The sequence below is a fragment of the Zalophus californianus genome, chromosome 10 (genome assembly GCF_009762305.2).
Source record: "Zalophus californianus isolate mZalCal1 chromosome 10, mZalCal1.pri.v2, whole genome shotgun sequence".
NCBI classification, from domain to species: domain Eukaryota; kingdom Metazoa; phylum Chordata; class Mammalia; order Carnivora; family Otariidae; genus Zalophus; species Zalophus californianus.
Window position 1 is genome coordinate 98,496,492 of NC_045604.1, and position 19,744 is coordinate 98,516,235.

Genomic DNA, 19,744 nt, shown 5'->3' on the forward strand with positions numbered 1-19,744 from the left:
CTCCTACTTCTGTCAGCCGCAGCTCAGCTCCCGGCTCAGCGTTCAGGCTGCTTTCATGGCTCTCTGCTTCGTTTCCTGCCCTGCTTGCCTTCCCTTCTCCGTCCAAACTGGCCCTGTGATCTCCAGCGCTTCCAGCCCCTGGGCGGCAGCCAGCTCCACTTTCCTTGAATGACTGGCAAAAATAGCAGGGCCAGGCAGGAATCCTCATCAGACAGGGAACGGGCTATTTGCACAGTCCCCGAAATACTGAGTGATTTCCACAGATTACTTGTAAGTTACAACAGGAAAAATGTTAACTTCACAGTGGAGAATCCTACCTTAACTAGAAGTTAGCATCACTGATCATGAGTCAAATTGACCTGATGTGCTTCCTGCTAAGATGGCACCTCCCTTTTGGGGTGTTCCTGCTCCCCCCCAAAACAGGGAACTCAAGTTGAAGACTATTTTATAAATGTAAATGTAGTATGCCTCAAAAGACAGAGGAAGAGTGAGGAAAGAGGCAAAAGTGACATAACCAAATGCAACACACAGATTAGAAGGAAGAACTAGCCATAAATGTAGCCTGGGCCCAAGGGTGCAGGAGCACTGGCTCTGGGGCCCCAAACAGACTGGGTTTGGCCTCTCCCTGCTGACAGAAACTAAAGACAGGGAGATGAATGATAGTGAAACAAGAAGGATTTATTTCAGCGAGGCCGACACCGGGAAGATAGCAGACTAACGTCTCAAGACTGTCTCCAAAGTGCCCAAAATACTTCTAGGTTTCCTCAAGGAAAATGTGGGACGAAGGTCGGAGGGCACCTGCAGGTGGGCAGTATAGGTCAGGTCATCATTGTCTTGGGGTCAGTCACAGGTGGGGTCTTCCTGGCTCAGGGACGTCATTGCTCGAGCCGGTAGTTTCGGTTTCCCAGGGGATGCTTTGGCTGCAGGCTCTTTTGCCAGAGTTCAGAGATAAGCTGGAAAGAAGAACTTAATCAATTACAAGGTACAGACTGAGGTTAAAAGGGAGGTGGTTGAAATTCTCTTTCAAAAAAGACAAAATTGGGAAGATTCAAAAATGTGAATATGGACTGTATATTACGTAAATTCGATAAATTTCCTTCACTGGATCATTGTATAAGAGAATGTCCTTGTTTTTAGGAGATAACTATGAAGTAAAAAGGAACATAAGATACAATGTCCAGGGCGCCTGGGTGGCTCAGGGGGTTAAGCGTCAGCCTTCGGCTCAGGTCATGATCCCAGGGTCCTGGGATTGAGCCCCACGTCGGGCTGCCTGCTCAGCAGGAACCCTGCTTCTCCCTCTCCCTCTGCCATTCCATCCCCCCACCCACTTGTGCTCTCTGGCTCTTTCTTTCTGTCAAATAAATGAATAGTCTTAAAAACAAAGAGGGGGGCGCCTGCGTGGCTCAGTTGGTTAAGGGACTGCCTTTGGCTCAGGTCATGATCCTGGAACTCCAGGGGTCTGCTTCTCCCTCTGGCCCTCCCCCCTCTCATGCTCTTTCGTTCTCTCTCAAATAAATAAATATAATCTTTAAAAACAAAGACACAATGTCTGTAATTTATTATCAAAAGGGTCAAAAACAATAACAATGATAATTTTATATAGACAGATATCAAACAAACGTAGCAAATGTTAACAATGGGTGCATCAACAGTTGGACACTTGGTAAACAATGTATATACTGGAGTTAATTGTACTATTCTCACCAATTTTTTCTCTGTTTAAAATTTTTCAAAATGAAGTTAAAAAAAAAACCAATAGGGTTTTTTGTCTGTTAGTTACAGAGCGGTAGAACAAAGTGAACTGATGATTCTTTTTTTTTTTTTTAATTTTATTTATTTGAGAGAGAGAATATGAGAGAGAGAGCACATGAGAGGGGGGAGGGTCAGAGGGAGAAGCAGACTCCCCGCCGAGCAGGGAGCCCGATGTGGGACTCGATCCAGGGACTCCAGGATCATGACCCGAGCCGAAGGCAGTCGCCCAACCGACTGAGCCACCCAGGCGCCCTGAACTGATGATTCTTAAGGGAAACCCTGTCCCATCATTCAATTCAATCCATCTCAACAAACATTCTAAGGCCTCTTATGGGCCCAGAATAGTGCTGGGTGCTGCAGAGAATATGTAGCAAGTACAATATACCCCGTTCCTATCTGCTGAGGGTGAGGGAGGAGAACCAGACAAATACACAGAGAACAAGAACGCAAAGTAGAGCAGGAAGAGTTTCTTAAGAAAATTGTAAAGCGGGGCACAAGTCACAAGAGTCACAGAGATGAGACACTTCCCAGCGGAACTGGTGTTTGCAGCGTGTTCGGAGGTTGGCTGAATTTTCACAGCAGAGCTGGGTTGAGGTCAACGCAGGTGGAAGAGTGTGTACGAGCAAAGGATCAGACGTGGAGACCTGGGCACAGCGAGTGGTGAGCAAGTCTTCATTGTCGTGAGTGCTTCTGTTGAGTGCGTGTGGGAAAGGTGGCACCATGGTCTTAGGCTGAGAGGCTAGGGCCTGAGGATTAAACTGACAAACAACAGGTTAACAGGAGAAAAGGTTTATTATTGCCCAGGCACACAGGACCAACAAAGGAAGTAGCTGGCTTCTTAAATGGTTGAAGTTAAAGGCTTATATTCTTCTTCTTTTTTTTAGTTTCAAGTTTTTATTTAAATTTTAGTTAACATATGGTGTAATAATAATCGCAGGAGCAGAATTTAGTGATTCATCATTTACGTACAACACCCAGTGCTCAACACAGTAAGTGCCCTCCTTAATACCCATCCCCCACTTAACCAATCCCCCCATCCACCTTCCCTCCAGCCACCCTCAGTTTGTTCTCTATAATTAAGAGTCTCTTATGAAAAAAAAAGTCTCTTATAGTATGCCTCCCTTTCCTTTTTTTTAAATTTATTTTTTATCTTTCCCCTATGTTCATTTGTTTCTTAAATTCCACATAGGAGTGAAATCATACGGTGTTTGTCTTTCTCTAACTTATTTCACTTAGCATAATATACCCTAGTTCCATCCACGTCATTGCAAATGGCAAGCTTTCATTCTTTTTGATGGCTGAGTAATATTCCTGTGTGTGTGTGTGTGTGTATTACATCTTCTTTATTCATTCATCTGTAGATGGACATCTGGGTTCTTTCCATATTGTTGATAATACTGCTATAAACTTGGGGTGCATATAATCCCTTTGAATTTTTGTATCCTTTGGATAAATACCTAGTAGTGCAATTACTGGATTGTAGGGTAGCTCTATTTTTAACTTTCTCAGGAACCTCCATACTGTTTTCCAGAGTGGTTGCCCCAGTTTGCATTCTCACCAACACTGTAAGAGGGTTCCCCTTTCTCCACATCCTCGCAACACCTGTTGTTTCTTGTGTTGTTAATTTTAGCCATTCTGACTGGTAAGAGGTGGTATCTCCTCATGATTTTGGTTTATATTTCCCTCCTGATGAGTGATGCTGAGCATCTTTTCATGTGTCTGTTGGCCATCTGTACATCTTCTTTGGAAAAATGTCTATTTGTGTCTTCTGCCCAATTCTTAACTGGATTATTTGTTTTTTGGATTTGAGTTTGATGGGTTCTTTATAGATTTTGGACATTAACCCTTTATCAGATATATCATTTGCAAATATCTTCTCCCGTTCCATAGGTTGAAAGGCTTATATTCTTATTTTCTTTTGTTGTTGCTGTTCTTGTTGTTTTTAATTTATTTATTTGACACAGAGAGATACAGCGAGAGAGGGAACACAGCAGGGGGAGTGGGAGAGGGAGAAGCAGGCTTCCCACTGAGCAGGGAGCCCGATGGAGGGCTCGATCCCAGGACCCTGGGATCATGACCTGAGCTGAAGGCAGATGCTTAACGACTGAGCCACCCAGGCGCCCAGGCGCCCCTGTTGTTGTTGTTTTGTTTTCTTCCAAGCCCTTGTGATGAGGGCCGACTTTGAATAGATCACAGCGAGGGAGCTGCTCCTGCTACCTAGGAAACCCCGACCCAGAAGCAGGTAGTCTGTGAATGGTTTAGCACCAGGTTCCCCACAAATGTGCATGGTGCTGCGTGACGGGTGAGGGGGCAGCCCCTGAAAGGCTTATATTCTTTTTTTGTTTTAAGGTTTTATTTGAGAGAGAGAGAGAGCACGCACATGAGCAGGGGGGAAGGGGACGGGCAGAGGGAGAAGCCGACTTCCCGCTGAGCGGGGAGCCCCATGTGGGGCTCGATCCCGGCCGGGATCATGACCTGAGCCAAAGGCAGAGGCTTAAACAACTGCGCCACCCGGGTGCCCCGAAAGGCTTATATTCTTAACTTCATTGGGGAAAGGGGGAGGATTTGGGTTTCTAGGGACAGCAAAGTGTGTTAAGTTAAATATACATAGGAAACTAATGGAAGATAAGGGTGATTGAGGAAGGTTTGTTATGCAGATTGAACTGATGATAAAGTGGTGAGTTCTCTCCAAGTTCTCTTTCTGGTAAGAGGGGGTAGCGCCTTTACAAATAGAAATTTCCTTTGCAAAAGGAAAATTTATGCTTTGTTTCCTGCAGAAAGAGGACAAAGAACTTGTGTTTTCTGTCTCTTTGCTTTTTTTTTTTTCCTTCAAGTTTTCTGTTTCTTAATTGCCTTCAACTCAAAATAATCCTTAAGCCACAGTGGTAGATTTTGAGGTGGCGTTTCCTGATCTCCTTCACATGTAATGGAATGCCAGGCTCCACATTAAAATATAAGCCCAATAAGGACCGTAGGGACCGATTTGTTCATTGCTGTGTCCTCAGCACTTAGTGCCTGGTGGAAGACATTAGTCAATGCCCTTGAATCCCCCAGATCCTGTGGGGAAGTAGCATATCCTTCCAAGAACCTGATTTTGCCCTGGGAAAGGGACGGAGGAGGGTGGCAAGAAGCTGGTAGTCTCTGTAGCCTCTTTAACCAGGGAAGGAAAACCAAAGCCACAGGTGAAAATGGCCCTCTTGAGTTGGGTCACAGGCCTGAGCAAGCCCTGTCCAAGAAGCAGGGTGCAGGACAAGTCACTAGCATCTCTGGGCACAGGAGGGCTGTACCCTGGAGCGCCTCCCACCGGGGTCCCTTCCCTTCCCTGGAGCTTCTTTCCTTTGAAAGTCAGAGACTTGCCTAAGAGTAGAGTCAGACCCCTGTAGCTAGATCCAACATACACCCCAAAGCACACAGCTTCTCTAATGTAACCTAAGACCCTCACCCTGGACCTCTGACTCAGTGGTCTTCAAATCTGGTAGGGGAGCAGAATTTACCCGGGAACTTTTTGAAAAATGAAGTGTAACAAAAACATACAGAAAAGTGCACACGTGAATAGAGTTTGATGAGTTTTCATGAAGTCAACAAACTGGGTAATTTCCAGGTCAGGACACAGAATATCACCGACTAGCCTCTCTCTAGTCCCCCTTGTGCCACCTCCCAGTCACTACTCCAGTCGCTGTCCCCCAATCCCCCACACCCTCCCCCCGGCCCCGTGGTCTGGGTGACCCTTCTCAGAGCTTCTGCTTCATATAATCCATGAGAGGCTTGGTGTCTAGTTTACAAAGCTGCACAGATGGTTTATATGCAGTGATAGGTTTGAAAACCACTCCTGGAAGTCACACGATCTTTTTTGTTGTAAGTGCAGCGAGAGGATGCTTTGCTGCCAGTCTTGAGCTCAGCACCCGTAGCTGTCTGGCTGGGTTTACCCGCGGAGCAGGGGCACTTCCTGCATCTAGGGTCTGCAGAGCATGTGGGTGGGAGCTCCTAGGCGCAGGAAGCCCGAATGGTTGGTTCCAGCCTGGGCATGTGGCCCTCGCTCCCTGGCAGGGGTTCCGTGAAGAGGTATTTTTGGAAGGTGCAGGAATTCTGCAGCCATTTGGAAAATGCCTGCTCATAGGCTAGGCTGGATTTTCATTTTAAAATGATGATGTGGCTGAGGGGCCTGACCTGGCCAGTTTTCCTGGATCTAGGGGTGGGGAAAGTGCGGAGGCATGCTCTTTTCTTTTCCTTTTCTTTAAATTGTATCACCATTTTCTTTCTGTCTCAAATCCCTCTATCCCACAAGGTTCAAGAGCATTGTGAGTTGTCGCCTGCCGCTCATTGGCCTTTTGATGCTATTTGCAGGTAAGTGTTTCATTTTGTCCTAAGTCAGCCAGGACTTGGGGGTCACTTTAGGTTGGGCAAAAGTTTAATTTAACCCTCAATTCCCCAACAAGGATCTTTGCCTCTGGAGTCCTCACCCTGTCTCTCTGCCCTCCCAGGCAGGACCCTGAGTGCCTTTCTTTTTTTTTTTAAAGATTTTATTTATTTATTTGACAGAGAGAGACACAGTGAGAGAGGGAACACAAGCAGGGGGAGTGGGAGAGGGAGAAGCAGGCCTCCTGCCGAGCGGGGGGGCCCCACGCGGGACTCGATCCCAGGACCCCGGGATCATGACCCGAGCCGAAGGCAGACGCCCAACGACTGACCCACCCAGGCGCCCCCTGAGTGCCTTTCTCTTCCCCACATCCCTCTCTGCTTTGCCTTGGTGGCCTTTATTGACAGCTGCAGCTTTTGCCATTTTTCTATTCATTCGCTCATCCATTCATTTAACGCGTACTCGGCCCTGTGCTGGGGGCAGGACAGAGCGCTGGGCAGACACAACCACCTTCCGTCATCACCATTCCTGCCCTTACTCTTGAACCTGCCTTTGTCGCCACTTCTCCACTTCCCACACTTCCCCCACAGCCATGTGTGTGCTCTCTGAAAGATCCCTGCTCCTTCACTTGCGCAGCAAAGGTAGCCTGTCTTCGCCATTTTCTGTTTCCAAGCCCCCTTGCTCCTGACTCTCATTTCCAGCTCCCTTGGGCTGGGACAGAGAATAAAAAGTAGGACCTGGCCTGATTCTCTTCCCCATTTCTGAGGGCCTCTCCCCACTTCCACCTCTGCCACCATCCTCAGTCCATGCCAGATTCTGGAATGGCAATGCCATGAAGGGAGATCTGCTGCACCAAAAACCAAATCAAAGCCAACATACCCATAAAGTAAAAGTGATGGAGGGTTGTGCTGCCTCCTTAGTTCTCCTCCAAGCCTGAACGTTCCTAGGTGTATTGACCAGACTTTCCTTCCAGGAGGAGAGATACTATATGGTCCTCACTCACCCTGGGCCAGGCCTTCCTGGGAGATGAATCCCCAGATGGGAGCTGTGTGAGGCTGGCCTTAGGGGGCAGTGGCTTCCAGGCTGTCCCTGGGGTGTCAGCTACCACTTGTCCACATCTTCTCTTTTCTTGGGCTCGTGGGGGCTGCCTAGGCTGTTTGGAAGAAATAAGCTCCGAGTCCTTTGAATTGCCTCTTGATTGCTCAAGGGATGAAGCTGTTTGTGCCCTCAGGTGAGGTTATCTGAGCCTGAGCAGATCACCTGGAAGAGGTAAGCCTGAGGAGGGAAAATTCATACAGCATGTTCACACTATGTATAATATGTGGCTTATTAAATTACACAAAGCCACGTACATATCATGTGAACCAGAGGTTCATATAGGCTTGAACGGTGGGTTTTGCAGAAAAGAGGGGTTTTTTTTATTCTGAATTTTTTTTTATTTTTTTTAAGATTTTATTTATTTATTTGAGAGAGAGACAGATAGTGACAGAGATAGCAAGAGAGAGCACAAGCAGGGAGGAGAGGGAGAAGCAGGCTTCCCAGTGAGCCGGGAGCCCGACGCGGGGCTCGATCCCAGGCCCCGGAGATCATGACCTGAGCAGAAGGCAGACGCTTAACCAACTGAGCCACGCAGGCGCTCCCTGAATTTATTTTAAATAGGTAAGCCAAGTACATGACACAAACTTCCACAAAGTGCCTGAGTATATAGATAGAGTGAAAAACAAGTCTCTTTCCCACTCCGGTCCCCAAGCTCTTCAGTTTTCCATCCAGAAACAACCACTGCTGCAGTTTACTGTGCATCCTTCCAGAGATCATTTCTGAAAATTACAAGCATGTGTGTGGGGGGGTGGGTGGGTGTGCGTCCCTAAAAAAATGCAAATGGGCATATTATATACACTGTTTTTAACTTTGTTCTTTTCACTTAAGAGTATATTTTGGAGTCTTTTCTTAACATATACTGTTTGAGTTGGGGGCAGATTTAGAAAGCAGAAAAAACTTTTCCCAAATGACTCTGAGCTTTGCTTCACTTCAAGCAGCTCCTTGCTTCTGGCTGCCTTTTACGTTGTGGCCCCTGGGCCACCTAAAGCTGTCCTGCTCTGAGAGACATCCTGCCATGTGACAGGCATGGAGCCCACCTCCCTGCCAGATTCCACGGAAGCGATTTGTGTCCTCTATTCTTCCTGGATCCCCCAGATCTGGAATTTGTTCTCATAGTTTACTAGGTGAGATACAAGCACCAGCCCCTCACCTGGCTACTCAGTTGTTGTTTTTTCAGGTCTTGTAGTTGGGTGAAGTATTTTGGGGGCAGTAAGAAGGGCATCTCAGTTGCAATTCTGTTTTGTGGAGGAGCGGGGCCAGCAGGTGGCTTCAGGTCATGGTAAGCACTTTTCCTGAAGGGGTCTGGAATGCAGGAAGTGGAATGGGCCATAGCCCTTAATGTTTAAAAGACTGGTTAAATGACTTTGGGGGCAGCCCTCGGGTCTTTCTATAATTACTTTGTAGAGCCATCTCCTTCCTTCCCTTATCTCTTGCTCTAGGCCTGCTGATATTGCTCATTTTCTTTTGATGAGCTTTGTAATCTTAGTGGTCCATTTCTTCTGCCCCAAAGTGGCTTGGGTCAAATCAGATCATCTTCTTCATTTGATTTAGACATTCTAAAGAGAAATATCATGGTGAATATTTGTTTAAATTTCCTCAGATCAAATTGCTTACAAGATTTTGCTAACTGAATAGAGAAAAACAAAGTTAGATATACTGATCCCTTGTTCTTGGAGAGGCAGCAGAGTCAGGGGCTTTCAGAGGTTTGTTATCTCATTTTATTTTTTGAAAAAGTAACAGCTTTGGGGCACCTGGCTGGCTCAGCTGGTGGAGCATGCAACTCTGGATCTAGGGGTTGTGAGTTCGAGCCCCATGCTGAGTGTAGAGATTACTTAAAAATAAAATCTTAAAAAAAAGTAACAGCTTTACTGAGATATAATTCACATGCCATACAAGTCCTCTAAAGTACACAATCCAGTGGTTTTTAATATATGCACAAAATTGTGTAACCATCACACAATTTTAGGACATTTTCATCAATCACCCCTAAAGGAAACCCCATACCCATTAGCCGTCACTTCCCGTTTTCCCCAATCCCCTCAGCCCAAGGCACTTACTAATCTACTTGCTATCTCTATGGATTTGCCTATTTCGAACATTTTATATAAATGGACTTATATTATATGGGGTCTTTTGTGACTATTTTCTTTCACAGTGTAGTATTTTCAATATTATAATCCACATTGTAGCAGTATCAGAAATTCATTCCTTTTTTATGGTTAATATTTCATCCTATGGATATACCAAATTTTGTTTATTAATCAGTTGATGGACATCTGGGTTGTTTTCACTTTATTGGCTATTATGAATAATGTTGCTGTGAGCATTCAGGTACAAGTTTTTGTGTGGACCTCACCTGAACACTACAGCAACTCTCTAAGATACATATTTTACAGATCTCATTCTGTAGCTAACAAAACATTCCGATGTGGTTGACAGGAATTTTGAATCTTTATTAGATTCCTGAACCCATGCTTTTTGCAATCTCTCTTTTGTCTGTCAAGAAGAGGAGGTAAAGCAATCAAAGCATTTATTTGAAGGAGACATGGAGTCCACTGAAATTCAAAGTGTGCTCTGAATTTCAAGGGTGCAGAAGATCAGGCAAGAGCCACAAGGTTACATAATTCGTTTTAAAACAATTATGATTGCTGCTAGCTGAGTTTAAACTTACTAATACATGATTCACCAGCTGTCAGGTGTTAACATCTTCCATTTCACTGCAAAGTAGAAGGTTAAGTGGAGGAGATGGTGGAGTTGAAACTAACAAGCTGCAATTGACGAAGTCGAAAGTTTGAGGTGTTCCTGGACTTGAACTAGGCCCTACTTCCCCAGTGTGCTCTCGACTCTAGAGTGACTCTGTGACAATGCTCACTTAATTTTAAATCTTCTTTCACAGTTCACAGAACTGATGATTGCTTTGACAGAACCTGGTATGGATATGTCAGTAGGAAGGAATCAAAAACATCAACTATTAATTTTCAGTTGGGAAATTTCAGCCCTCTCCCCAGTGTCTCTCTTCCCTTCGCCTTTTCTCCAATCCGTTTTCACTTCTTTCTCTCAAGTATCAGTTCCCCGCCCCTATGGTCCCCGCCTCTATGGTTGGGACAGAATCTCCTATCACTCACTCACTTTTTTTTTTTAAAGATTTTTAAAATTTATTTGTCAGAGAGAGAGCACAAGCAGGGGGAGCAGCAGGCAGAGGGAAGAGAGAGAAGCAGGCTCCCCGCGGAGCAGGGAGCCCAACGCGGGACCCGATCCCAAGATCCTGGGATCATGACCTGAGCCGCAGGCAGACGCTCAACCGACTGAGCCACCCAAGCGCCCCTCGCTCACGCTTCTGTGTGGAATGCAATATTGTGTGAATTTGCTATCTGTTCTTGAGTTCTCGCCAATGAGATGAAAGCTCCTCCGCCAGCAGGGGCCAGAGAGGTGGTATTCGAAGCAGCGGACATGCAGAAAGAGACCTTCTTGGAAAAAGCTCCTTTTCCTGTAGCGTGCCAGGGTTTCATGGATGAAGGCCGCTCACGTAGGGGTTGGGGCGGCGTGGACCGCATCCCAGCCCAGTTTCCCCCCGGCTAGGTCAAACGCGCCGTCGCTAGGGCAACGACCAGTCCAGGCAGGTGGCAGCTCCGGAGCTCTCGTGGGGAGCGCGCGGGCGCCCGGACGCCAGCCCGGCCGCGACGTCAGACCCATCCCGCCCTTTAACGCCTGCTGGACCCGGCGCTACTCCGAACACCGCCCCCCGCGAGCGGTAGCTAGCGAAAACCACCAATCAGAGGAGCCGACACATCGCCCGGGGCGGGCGTGCAGCAACCAATCGCTGCTTACGTGTGATCCCAGGCCCGCCTGCGAGGCTGGCGGCCGGCGCTGAAGCGGCGACGGCGGGAGTCGCTGCTGAGGCAGCCGCGGGCGCGGGTCGCTTCGGCGCTGCTCCGCGGGGCCGGGCCGGGCTGGCTGCAGCTGGCGCCTGGCGGTGAGGGCGGGCTCCCGGGACAGGCGGAATGGCCCCCACCTAGGGCAGTGGAAGAAGCGGCTGAGCACAGGATGCTGGGGAGGCGGCGCGGCGGCTCCTCACTCATCCCAGGTAAGGGGGACGCCGCGCTCGCTGTGGCTCGGCTCGGAGCGCCGCCCCGGCCCCGCCGCCTTCCAGTCGCCGCCCACCTGGCTCCGGGCCCCGGGCCGGCTCTGCCCTGGCATCCCTTGGCCCAGCGTCCCCTCCTGCCCCCACATCTCCCCATCTGCCCCGGGGCAGTTGCCCAGCCCCGCCCCCCTAGCGCGGCGTCCCTCGCCCTGGCGGGCCGGCTGCTGCACCCACGCCCGCTCCCCTTCCCCCAGCGCCTGCGTTTCCCGGTCTCCGCTGCGCCGTCACCCCGCTAGTCCTCGCCGTGGTCGGCCCCCCGCCCCCTCCCGTCTCATCTTTGCTCCCTTCCCTCTCCTCTCCGTCCCCTCCCCTTTCGCGGCGCTGGCACCGTTTCCCAGCCTCTGCAGTCCTTCGGGGCGCCTTCCGGGGATGAACCCCCCCCCCCCGCGCAGCTCATCCCGTCGGGATCAGATCAGACTTTTGCCCTCACTTAAACCTGGGCTTCTCTTCCGCAGAATCACCCTCATCCCTGCCCTTTAATTACATATTCTCTGTACCTTTCAGTCGCCCCCCCCAACCCCCATGTCCCTTGGGTTTTGCCCTTTTGCTCCCAGATGCCTTCCTCTACCACCTCGCCTCTTCTCCCCTTACTTTCATCAACCACTTTTCCTTTACACTTAAACCTTCAGACACTCTAATACTCTCCTGAATACCAGATCTGTAGTTTTAACGTAATTCGTCTTTCAGTGAGCTGCACCGCTAACATGTAAAGCGCCTTGCCCAGAACCTGGCACACAGTAGGCCTGCCACACAGTGGGTGCTTATGCGTGTTAGTCTCTTCCTCCTTCCAGGTCTTTGTACTTTCCAGATGGTGGTAGCAAGAGGGAGTCCAGTATCCAGAGGGATTGGACCCACTGTTGGAAGAGTGGTATGGGAGATGGCAGGACAAATTATTGAACTCCCAAGTGTGAGAAAGAGATTAAATTGTCAATTTTTACCCACTGCATTTATTCAGGAAAAAAGTGAATTTTGCTATTTTTGTATCAAATATTGTTTTATGTTAATTGGCTTTGTAAAGGATTCTTAGGGAACCTCACAATGTAATTATTCCCTTATCACCCCCCCTTCAAACTAATAACATTGTATGTAAGAAGTGTTTTACTTGTTTATCTCTCAGCTGGATAGTCCCAATTCTGCAGTGAATTTTCATCCTATAAGAGCCTAGGGGAATCGGGTTTAGAATTCTTGGAATCAGATGCTAGAGGGATCAAAAATGCTTAGGAGTAAAAGTCCTAACAAGTTCTGTAAGAGTGAGAGAGTAATTATCTCTCCCTTTCCCCAACACTTTCTGGCAATCAGAGGAAGTAGCTACATTTTTTTTTTTTAAAGTGAAATAAGTTTGACTTTTCAAAATTATAAAAACAGTGTTACTGGCCTCAGCCCATTCTTGCCACATTTGCTTTAATGGTCTACAAGCCAGGATGAATCAAACAGTTGCTTTTTCTTCTCCTAGGCTCTCCAGAGCAGACTGGATAAAATCATGTAAGTGAGCTGCTGGTGCTGTTCTAGACTTCTGGATTCTGACTTTATTCATACTGGCTGGAGATCCTCCGATTTACCCCATAGGATATTCTTATGTACTAAAACCTGACTGGCTTTTTATAGATTCTTACCGTTCTCCTCTCTTTGTCCTACTCTTGATATTTCTTCATTGCTTATTTTGCAATAAGCAGAAAATTCACAGAAGAGGGGCACCTGGGTGCCTCAGTCAGTTAAGCGTCTGCCTTCGGCTCAGGTCATGATCCCGGGGTCCTGGGATCGAGCCCCGCATCGGGCTCCCTGCTCTGCGGGAAGCCTGCTTCTCCCTCTCCCACTCCCCCTGCTTGTGTTCCCTCTCTCGCTGTGTCTCTCTCTGTCAAATAAATAAAATCTTAAAAAAGAAAAGAAAATTCACAGAAGAAATTGGTGGACTTTAGCCCTGAACTAGTAAGGGTCTATCATTTTTTTGTGTGTCTATGCCTGATTTCTGATCTCCTTTCCTTTACCAGAGGAAAAAAGGCCCTTCTTTCTAAGGCTAACATCTTTGATCTCCTCTATGTTCTCATTTTTTTCTCCTCCTGTGTGTATGGTCAGGTTTAGACCTTCTAAAACAAAAACAAAAACCTTCTCTTGATGCTTCCCTCTTTTTTCATTTTCTCTGATTAGTGTGGTCTTCCTTAGATTTTCAGTTTTTGCTCTTTTCTCTGTTCTCTAATTTCCTTGTGTGATTACACTTCTATCATGGCTTCGAATAGCACCTGTATACTTAGGGTTTTCAGAGATGTGTATTCAGTCCCCATTTTTCTTGAGTTTCAAGTGTTCTTTTCATCTATCTTTTGGATAACTAAACTTGGATACTGAGTACTCCAAACTTGGTTATCTTTTTCTTTCCCTTCCCTCTACTCACATAGCCCCCTCAAGCAGTATAAATACTCATTTTCCTATTTTAGGCCTCACCCTAGAAACGTTAGAATCCTCTTCTCTCCTCACAGTTAAGTCTGTCATTGCTCATGTTGTGTCTACCTGAAATCTTTTTCTTTCTCTCCTCACCGCCAGAAGATTGGTTGAGGCCTGGGTTATGTTTTTCCCAAACAGAGATGGTCATTTCCAATCCAAGCGCTACTTCATTCATTCATTCATTTACGCAGGCACTACTTTAAAACCACCTGGGGAGCTTTTAAAGGTTAAGGATGAGGGGATGAAGGCTTTCACAGGGATTCTGATTCAGTTGGTTTGGTGTAGGGCCAGACCTTGTCATTTAAAAAATGCTTCCCTGGGCACCTGGGTGGCTCATTCGGTTAAGTGTCTGCCTTCAGCTCAGGTCATGATCTCGGGGGTCCTGGGATCGAGCTCCACGTCAGGCTCCCATCCCACTCAGTGGGGAGTCTCCTCCTTTCCACCCCCTCTGCTCGTGCTCTCTCAAATAAATAAATAAAATCTTAAAAAAAATTAAAAACATGCTTCCCATGTGACGGTAATATGCAGCTAGGGCTGAGAACTGGACTGAGAGCTTGAGGAGGGACTGATAGAACCCTGAGGAATTACAATATTTAACTCATCATTTAAAAATTAGGATAAATGTCATTTTTGTTGGCATGGTTAGTTGCTTACTTTCCTGGCACTTGGTATATGTATCTGTTAAAGTACATACCATTTCATTTAAATTATTTCTCATGGGCCCATTTTTGTCACGACTAGGAATTCCTTGAGGTCTAGGACTGTGCCTGCTGTTTCTTCTGCACAACTCATGACCCTTCTGACAGCAAATTATGTGGGCTTTCCCCTTACAATTCTCCAACTGTCCAGACACCTATTGGGTGTCCTACAATTTAACCCAGTCATGACACTACCTACCTGGAGTTAGTGCAGACCACACAGATGAAGAACTTAGCCCCCACCCACCTCCTCCACACCCCACTGCTATGCCATTTGCAAGTCCCAGGTTGTGACGTGTACTTTTGACCAACTGGCTATAAACTGGGGCTTCCCACAACCCCCTCCTCAGGTCAATAATTTGCTGTAATGACTCACAGAACTCGGGAAAGCTCTTAACCACTACCTGCTTATTATAAAGGGTATAACTCAGGAACAGCAAATGGAAGAGATGCCTAGGGCAGAGTCTGTGGGAAGGGGCATGGAGCTTCCATGAGCTTTCCCTGGGGGCACCATCCTCCCGGCACCTCCATGTGTTCACCAACCCAGAAGCTCTCTGAATCCCTTCAGTTAGGATTTTTATGTAGGCGTAATCATTGGTTGTTGGTGATAAACTCAATCTGCAACCCTTTTCCCCCATCCTGAGGTCAGGGGTTGGTTCTTCTGACAACCAGCCCCCATCCTCCAAGATATGGTTGAAGGGGGCTTATTATGAGTAACAAAAGATGCTCCTCTCACCCCATCAAGAAATTCCAAGGGTTTTAGGAGCTCTGTGTCAGGAGCCAGGGATGAAGACCTAGTACATTCTGTAATAATTCTTATATCACAGTATTGTAATACCTTATTTATCTTTTTGTCACTGCCTTGTATAGTACTTCGTATATTTTAAAAACGTGATAAAAATTGGTTGAATGGATCAGTTGGTAAATAATGTAAAACAGATCTTGAATTCACGGTTTTGCAAGATGACCATCTGTTTCTTTCTTGACTGATTAACAGGTCACTAGTCATACTTGCATAGTCATTCTTGTTTAAAAAAACACACACTCGTAATAAATTAGAGTGGATTAAGATAAATATTTGCTCTTATGATTTGGCTTTTAACCTGGCTAAGCTAGTACATGATTATAGAGGTTCATTCAGGCTTCCTCTTTAGTGGATGCTATTTAAAATAGACTTTATGGATGGTTGAGACATAGGTATCTTCCATCTTTTGTAAACAAATAGCTCTGATTTTAGGCTTATAAGCTTTGGGATTTTCAAGTAGAACAAAAACTGTAAAATTGATAAAAGATCTTGAACAATGGAAGAACTATTTCTTTTTAAGAGAATTAAGAAAGCAGGGAATATGCATTAAGCTATCTACATACAGGAGTCTCATTGGCATTGGTGTTGGTGAGGGGGGAATCTGTAATTCCCAAATATTTAATTACTGTTATAAGAAAAATCTCATATAATGGTACCGTATATTTTGTAATAAGTTAGAACTAAGATATAAACTATAGAGTTGTCTTCTTTTGTTCTTTAGTTTTCTTAAGGTTTTTGTCAGCTGTTTCTCTTTATAGAATTTGTGGTTGACGGTTCCTTACTTTTAGCATTTGAAAATGGTTTACTACCTTCTTCAGACCTCTGATTTTAGGTGAGGAATCCTCTGTCATTGGAATTTATGTTTCTCTATAGGTGATGTATCCTTTCTCCTTGGCTGCTTTATTTTGTTTTATTTTATTGATTTTTTAAAAAGATTTTATTTATTTGACAGAGAGAGATAGCGAGAGCAGGAACACAAGCAGGGGGAGTGGGAGAGGGAGAAGTAGGCTTCCCGCTGAGCAGGGAGCCCGATGCGGGGCTCAATCCCGGGACCCTGGGATCATGACCTGAGCCGAAGGTAGACGCTTAACGACTGAGCCACCCAGGCGCCCTATTTATTGATTTTTTAAAAGATTTTATTTATTTATTTGTCAGAGAGAGAGAGAGAGAGAGCACAGGCAGGGGGAGCGGCAGGCAGAGGGAGAGGCACGCTCCCCGCTGAGCAGGGAGCCCAATGTGGGACTCTATCCCAGGACCCTGGGTTCATGACCTGAGCCAAAGGCAGACGCTTAACCAACTGAGCCACCCAGGCATCCCTCTCCCTGCCTGCTTTAAAGGCTTTTTCTTTGTCCTTAGTTTTCAGACGTTTAATTATGATATGGGTCTTGGCATGAATTTGGGCTTATCCTATTTGGAGTTCTTAGCTTTTTTTTTTTTTAATTATTTTTTTAAGTAGGCTCCATACCCAATGTGGGGCTTGAGCTCACAACCCTGAGATCAAGAGTTCCATGCTCTACTGAGTGAGTCAGCCAGGTGCCCTTCTATTAGCTTTTTGAACTGTAAGTTTATGTCTTTTGCCATTTTGGATGTTTCAGTGATTTTTAGTATAAATATTCCTTTTTTTTCTTTCTTTTTTTTTAGAATAATTTTTCAGCAGCATTCTTTTCCCCTTCTTTCTGTGACTGTGAGAATACAACTCTTAGATCTTTTGTTACTGTCCTACAGTGCATGAGACATTTTTTTCTTCTTTTGTTTAGATTGGGTAATTCCTGTTGTTCTACTTCCAGTTTCAACTTCACTTGTTTTTCTCTTGTATTCAATCTGTGATTGAGCCCATCTATTGACTTTTTTTTTTAAGATTTTATTTATTTATTTGACACAGAGAGAGAGAGAGAGCACAAGCAGGGGGAGCGGCAGGCAGAGGGAGGGAGAAGCAGGCTCCCCAAGGAGCAAGAAGCCTGACACGGGGCTTGAAGGCAGTCGCTTAACCAGCTGAGCCACCCAGGCGCCCCATCTATTGACTTTTTGTTTTGGTTATTTTTCAGTTCTGTAATTTCCACTTGGTTCTCTTCTGTATCTGCTATTTCTGGTAAACTTTATTTTGTTGTTTGTTTCAGTAGTAGATCATTGCTCATTAAAGCATGATGGCTGCTTTAAAATCCTTGTCAGGTAATTCTGACATTTGATTCATGTGTGGTATTAGTATATGTTAATTGTCTTTTTTATTTAAGTTGTATTTTCCTGATTCTTGGTATGATGATTGACTTTTGATTATATCCTGGACATTTTTGATATTTTGTTTGAGACTGTGAATCCTATTTAAATCTTTGGTTTTAGTAAGCAGTCACCCCAAGAGGTTTAGTGTGTAGGTCCCAGCCTATTTTTTTTTTTTTTTTTGGTAGCAGCTTTATTGAGTTATGTCACATACCATACATTTGCCCATTTTAGGTATGAAATTTTGTAGTGTATTTACAGAGTTGTGCATTCATTACTACAGTCAATTTTAGAACATTTTCATTACCCCACAAAGAAACTGCATACTCCTTACCTGTTACTCCCAACTGTCCCACTCTATCTCTAGGCAACTACTGATCTATTTTCTGTCTCTGTAGATTTGCCTAGTCTAGACATTTCATGTAAATGTAAAAATACAATATATACTCTTTTGTTACTGGTTTCTTTCACTTAGCATAATGTTTTCAATGTTCTTCCATGTGCTGGTTTCTTTGTATTGCTGAATAATATTCTATTTTATAGACATAATGCTTTTTACTTGTCCATTAATCACTTGATGGGTGTTTAGATTGTTTCCACTTTTTGGATATTATGAATAATGCTGCTATGAACATTTGAGTTCAAGTTTTTGTGTGGACATGAATTGCTGGTCATATGGTAATTCTAGAACCCTAAGTCTAACATTTTGAGGAATTGCCAGATTGTTTTCCAAAGTGGCTGCCCCATTTCATATTTCTGCCAGCAGTGTATGAAGGTTCCAATTTCTTAGCTTCCTCCCTAACATTTGTTATTATCTGACTCTTTGATTCTAGCCGTCCTAATGGGATGAAGTAATATTTTGTGGTTTTGATTGCATTTCCCTGATGGATAATGGATAAAGCATATTTTCATGTACTTTTGGGCTATTTGTATATATTTGGAGAAATTTCTATTCCTTTGACCATTTTAAAATTAAGTAGTCTTTTTATTGTTATAAGATGTCTTTATATATTCTAGATACTTAATCAGCTATATAATTTGCAAATACAGATGTCCAGTTCTGTGAGTGTCATTTCACTTTCTTGATGGTGTCCTTTCAAGCACAGAGGTTTTTAATTTTGCAAACTTCAATTTATTTATGTTTTCTTTTGTTGCTTATGCTTTAGATTTCTTTTGTTGTTGTTGTTTTAAGTAGGCTCCATGCCTAACATGGGGCTTGAAGTCACAACCCCAAGATCAAGAGTCACATGTTCCAACAGCTGAGCCAGTCAGGCACCCCCTTTAGGCTTCATATTTAAGAAACCATTGCCTGATTCAGGGTCATGAAGACTTAATCTTATGTTTTCTTCCAAGAGCATTAGAGTTTCAGCTCTTACATTTAGGTGTTTGATCTTTTTTGTGAATTTTGTATATAGTGTAAGATAGGTGTCTAACTTCATGTTTTTGCTTTAGATGTTCAGTTATCTTAGCACCATGTGTTGAAAAAACTGTTTTTTCCTCCTCTGAATTATCTTGGCACCTTTCTCCAGTTGGAATTTTGGCAGGGTTTGCATTGACCCTGTAGATCAAGTTGAGGAATATTGCTATCTTAACAGTATTAGTCTTCCAGTCCATGAACATGAAATGTCTTTTCATTCATTTAGATCTTTTTCTTTAAGATTTTATTTATTTGGGAGAGAGAGAGAGCATGCGTGCAAGCACATGAGTGGGGGGAGGGGCAAAGGGAGAAGGAGAAGCAGATTCCCCGCTGAGTAGGGAGCCCAATGTGGGGCTCAGTCCCAACACCTTGAGACCGTGACCTGAGCCAAAGGCAGGCACTTAACCAACTGAGCCACCCAGGTGCCCCCATTTATTTAGATCTTCTGAAATTTCTTTCAGTAACGTCTTCTAGTTTTCCATGTACAAGTCTTGCATTATTTTTGGTAAAATTTGTTTTTTAATATTTTATTCTTTTGATGCTATTATAAATGGAATTGTCTTCTTAATTCCATTTTTGGATCGTTATTTTTAATATATAGAAATACAATTCTGTATATTAGTCCTGTATCCTACAAACATCCCTAACTCATTTAACAGTTCTGATAGTTATTTTAATGAGTTATTAGGATTTATATATACATGATATATCATCTTTGATGAGAGATAGTCTCACTTTTTCCTTCCAATCTGGATACCTTTTAATTTTTCTTGCTTAATTGTGTTGGCTAGAACCTCCTATACAATATTGAATAGAAATGGTGAGA

The 19,744-nt window shown here is 44.7% G+C and overlaps 1 protein-coding gene and 1 long non-coding RNA gene across 7 annotated transcripts in view; one reads left to right on the forward strand and one right to left on the reverse strand.

The window, feature by feature from the left end:
* Positions 1 to 674: 674 nt before the first annotated feature.
* On the reverse strand, positions 675 to 10,891 carry LOC113933537. 3 transcript variants are annotated; one of them, XR_003523379.2, is made up of 4 exons: positions 10,486 to 10,891; positions 9,894 to 10,134; positions 7,113 to 7,384; positions 675 to 953 (listed from the first exon to the last, which is right to left on the reverse strand). It is a non-coding gene; the product is annotated as an uncharacterized LOC113933537 (long non-coding RNA). The 3 variants fall into 3 exon arrangements; XR_003523378.2 differs by having other exon boundaries at positions 6,989 to 7,384; XR_003523380.2 differs by lacking the exon at positions 7,113 to 7,384.
* TPST1 (tyrosylprotein sulfotransferase 1) overlaps positions 6,074 to 19,744 on the forward strand; it is a 165,131-nt gene continuing 151,460 nt past the window's right edge. For 3 of the 4 annotated variants that reach the window (XR_003523375.1, XR_003523374.1, XM_027613744.2), the window contains exon 1: positions 11,069 to 11,291. The gene's annotated coding sequence lies outside the window, so the exon portion shown is untranslated. Of the gene's footprint in view, positions 6,097 to 11,068; positions 11,292 to 19,744 lie in introns of those variants that run through there. The other variant, XR_003523377.2, reaches the window with a different exon arrangement.